Source organism: Cotesia glomerata, linkage group LG7 (genome assembly GCF_020080835.1).
Source record: "Cotesia glomerata isolate CgM1 linkage group LG7, MPM_Cglom_v2.3, whole genome shotgun sequence".
NCBI lineage: Eukaryota > Metazoa > Arthropoda > Insecta > Hymenoptera > Braconidae > Cotesia > Cotesia glomerata.
The window spans coordinates 14138345-14143799 of NC_058164.1; positions in this window are offsets into that span (position 1 = coordinate 14138345).

Below are 5455 nucleotides of genomic sequence, written 5' to 3' on the forward strand. Positions count from 1 at the left end.
CAGATTGATTTAATACAATTTACTATTTCGTGATTACAGCGAACTGCACGGATTTGTTGAATTTATCGTGGGACTGAGAAACGTACCGTCCACAGGTCCTATTCGTACCCAAGTTTATTCTATTATTGTTAATAATGGACACAGTGTACGTGTGAACGTTGTGTTCTGGGGTCAACAGGCAGTTGTTTTTTCAGCGTGAATTTTCGACAGGATGGTAAGACAATTGAAAATGTTTAATCACATGATTAATACCAATACTTCTTTATTCGAATTTTTCATTAATTAATCAATTTGATGTATGACCTTTAGATTATTCACGTTACTCGTGGTCTAACTAAGAAGCGCTCTTACGGTTCTACTGGTCCGTTCGAAGACGTATCACATTTAGACCTGGTTGTCATTGATTCAACAAACGTCATGGTTGGACCCGGAATATTTCCAGTACAAAATATTGCATTTCTCATTGCAAATGTCGCTATTGAAAATGTGCCTAATGTGTCAGGAATAATAAGTAAGTCTTCGTTTTGTACCCGTTTTTATTGACTCAGATTATTTGTTACTTTATCTTAAACTTCAGTTTGAATTAATGAATTATTTTTTAACAGGAGTTACCAGGTGGCTCAAAGTTGCCTTTGAAGCCGTGACCATTAACAGAGTAGTAGTCTTTGGCAGCGGTACAATTGTGGATGGAATCTATAAACTACGAATTCGTATTAGAAACTACCAGCCAAATCCTTTGCTGAACGTAGGCATTAGCATTGCAGTCCGTTGTAGAGGTGTTACAGACCAAAGTAAGTGTGTAAACAAAAAACAGAATATTCAATACTTTTGTATTCATTGACAGAATTTTAGATTTTATTTTACTTTCTAGATGGAGTGTGGTATCTTGCTGTACAGGACAGCGCCGACATCAACATCAATGCGACTATTCCCGCAATGGCAGCTGCTGACCTAAGAGATGCTGGCCAGGTTACTCCGGTTTAATGTTCGCGTAGATAATTAGAAGCTCAGAGTGGTTATAAGTGCCTTCACTGCATTTTCAGGCAATAGTTTTGTTATGAGTAAAAATTCATAGTGTCAGGTACTCATAAGTAATTCATCGTTAGCTAATAGCAGTACAATTATACTTTAATAATAATATAACATAATAAAAAAAATTATCTTTGCTATTAATAAAAGTGAAAAAATAATTCTAAATAAAGAGTGAAATTTTCTTATTTTATTTTATGTCATTAATACAATTATCTATTTATCCTTTTTTTTCTAATATATGCATTAATTTTTAATATTTATCTATCTATAAAATGAGTGTATGGGGCGGGCACGTTTGAATTTATTAAACTATTTATTATTTATTAAGGTTGCATTTGTATTAGGCGCTTCCTACATTTATTTCATGGAATGAAATGAGCAATAAGATATATAAAGAAAAGGATAAGGGAGAATCTCCATGAAAAATACGTGATAATGTTACAAAACTATCTATAGTAACACATAATTTGTCTTAAATAATAATAATTTTTTCGCAAATCTTTTAATACCATCTTATTATTAAAGATTTAATTAATTATTATTACTAATTAATTCTTATTATTAATTAACTAATCGTAATTTGTATAAGTTATAGAATTAAGGCGCGCGTAGCGCGCTAAAATAATTTCTAGTTTCTATTATAATTCTATATTATGTTTAAATATAACTATACATAAACTTCTAAACCAACTATATTTTCTGAATCAGTTCGATTATCTCAGTTAAGAATCAGAAAATAGTAAATTTTTCAAAATATTCGTCATGGCGACAAATACAATAGTTAGAATTTTTTATTCGAAAACTGTACTCAAAAACGAAAAAAATAGGAGAAAAAAATTGTTATTATTTGGTTTATTTTTAACCAAACTGTCAGCAATAAAAGAAATATCACGCAGATTTTATTTTAAGTCAGCTTTTGAATAATTTTAAGTCTATTGTTATGATACTGGTTATAGCTATTTTTAAAAAACTCCTTCGTCATTAAGCAAAACTCTTTTATAATTAAGCAATGAGGAAACAAGTGCATTACCCATTAATAAATAAAAAAATAATGAGCAATGAGGGAGGAGTACATTACTCATTAATAGATAAAATATTAATGGAGAAGTTCAAAATACTCATTATAAAATAAAATGAGTATTGTAAGATGGAATACATTACTCATTAAAATAATGTATTGGAAAATTATTTTATTTTTCATTAAAAAAAAATCACTGAGTAATGAACATTGAATTCATTACTCATTCGAATGGTAATGAGTAATGGAATTGTAATGCACTAAAAAAAGTAATGCATTTTTTGCAACTCTGGGTGACACTACGTGTCAGAAAGCCACGAATTCTAATTATTTCAAATATTTTATTAATTTTTCATTCAAATTTATTTTACTTACATTATTTGTATTACTTGTCCAGTTGTTAACTGTATTGCCTCTAGATGTACCCAGCAAGTCTGACATATTAGGCGGTTAATTCAAATTTAAATTCATTTACTATTTAATTTTGGGCATTTGTAAAATGATTGAATACAATTTTATTTTATTCAACGTTTCATTATTTTATTATTCACTTCATTTGTATATTATTATCATTAGTATTACAATTGTTATGGAAATATTTCTATAATTATCATTATTATTATTATAATTATTAATATTATGATTTAAATAATTAAAAAACTGGCTCTCAGTCGAAGTAATATTGAGTCAATACAGTGCAATGACTAATATGAATTATTATAACTATGATTTTAAAAAACGCGCGGCAATTTAAATTCAAAAATTCAATTAAAATTTTATTATTATCAAAACAATAATAATAATAATAGTAATTATTATTTTTTCTCTTGTAAAAACGATGCGAAATTAAAAGTTATTACTAAAAATTTGTATTTTTATTTTAAAAAGCGCGCGAAAATTCAAATTTGAAAATTTCACTTATAATTTCATTATTGCATTTATAATATATTAAATATTTATATTCCATCATTATTATTATAATTAATATTATTTAATTAATTAAAGAACTGGCTCTCAGTTGAAGTAATATTAAGTAAATATAGCGCGATTACTAATATTAATTATTATTATCATGATTTTAAATAACGCGCGGCAATTTAAATTCAGAAATTCAATTAAAATTTTATTATTATCAAAACAATAATAATAAAAATAGTAATTATTATTTTTTCTCTTTTAAAAACGATGCGAAATTAAAAGTTATTACTAAAAATTTTTATTATTTTAAAAAGCGCGCGAAAATTCAAATTTCAAAATTTCACTTATAATTTTATTATTGCAATTATAATATATTATCCGTACAAAAACAGTTTCACTGTAGAAAATTGCGCCAAGTACACGTTCACAACTCTTGATTTACAAAAAAACCGAAGAGAAATTTTCACTTTACAAAAAGATGTAAAATCTGAACAAAAACAGTTTCACTGTAAAAAATTGTGCCAAGTAAACGTTCACAACTTTTGATTTACAAAAATACCATGGAGAAATTATCACTTTACAAAAAGATGTAAAATCGAAAAAAAAACAGACCAAGTAGCCGTTATGATTTTTAATAATTGAAAAAATTTTGTGGTAAATTTAACAATTAAAAACAATTTTTTAAACGTACTTGGTGTGCGTCATTGAGTACCCCAAATTTCTTCAGATGTATTGTAATAACGTCACAATATCACTCAGATAAATCATTTATGTCAACCGTCAGTAGTTTAATAATTATCTTAACTCCTGTTCTTTTCCTTAGGCCTAGCTCAACTAGCACCTAAAAATCAAGTTTTCTATCTCGTCAAGAGAAATTCAATTTTAATCATAATCCTCCAATAATTATTTTTTTTTCATCAAAAACGATCCAATAAGAAATGTCGAAGTTATGTAAAAAATGCACTTTTTTCGAAATTTTTCGTTTTTGATAACTCCCGAATGAATCAATCGATTTTGACGGGACTGACGGCAATAGATGTAGTATTTCAAGTTTAAGAGCGGATAAATTTTTGAAATTGACTAGTAGAGTCGTTTAAAAGTTATTCCAAAAAAAATATTTTTTGAAAATTTTATTTTTGAGATTTCTCAAAATTTAGCGAACTAAATCGATTCAAATTTTCACCAAATTTAATGGCAATGATGGTCTTTGGATCGCCACTTATCTCGATCCGATCGATCGAGCTGTTCAAAACATATAGGATCATATGTTTGCATCAAAATATCATCAGTAGGGTCAATGACTTGGTGAGGAGGGGTTGAAAGAATTGTTGTCCCTAAAATCGCTTTCCACATCAGTTCTTTGGCCTTAGTTATCAGACGTAAAAAAATTTGGGGTACTCAATGACGCACGCCAAATACGTTTAAAAAATTGTTTTTAATTGTTAAATTTCTCACAAAATTTTTTCAATTATTAAAAATCATAACGGCTACTTGGTCTGTTTTTTTCGATTTTACATCTTTTTGTAAAGTGATAATTTCTCCATTTGATTGATCTCACTGCGAATGATATGGATATTGTTTTGCGTCACATGTACCAATTCTCGATTGTCCTGGTAGAGCTTGTTTAATTCTTTGTTGATATGCTCATTATTGTCGTAGTCCATGGTTCCAAATAACTTGTGGGCCACACTTCCTACGAATCCAACCCAATGTCCCCTTCGGGTTCGGATGCGAGACTCATTTGTTTTTTCGAGTAATTGGCTTAATCGATGGATTGCATCGTGTACTTCGCCGTAGGTTTTTCTAAATACTTGTATCCTGAGGTATAGGTAGCAATCTTGTTTTATAAAATATCTTTCGCAGTGATTTATTGTGGTCTCGTACTGATGATTGTTGTACGGTTCTATTTCGATTAGCTTCCTGATCTAGATGGAGCTAATGATCTTCCATTCTTCTTCGACCAGGTGGATCTTTTTGAATGGGTCGAATAGTAATCTAGGGTTTAAAAGTAGGGTTTTTATGGTGACTTTACCCTTGGGTTGTTGATTTCCCTCTCCTGGATTGTCCACCCCCATGCATCCACTCTCAAGAATGAGAAGGATCAAGAGCGTCTTCATATCGATAAGGCCTGTAACAGAGTTCTAAGAATTGATTTTAGATTTTCGTTCGATACTGGAAAGCTTGGCTTTATTCGGATTTAAGGTTTTTCTCTTTCCGTTGTCTTTTTCTATAATAAAATTATCGAAGTCATTAATTTCGACGATTTTGTAAGGACCGGTATAGTAATTGTCTAATTTATTTTTACGGGGCTCTTTTAAGGCCCATACCAAGTCTCCTAAGTGAAAATTTATCGGATGAATATGTTTATCAAATCTTTCTTTAGAATCATGTTTGGCTTTTATCAAGTTTTTCGCGGCTATTCGTTGGATTTCCGATAAGCGGCTAATCAGGTCAGCTACATAGTCACTATAGGTTTCGATTTTATCA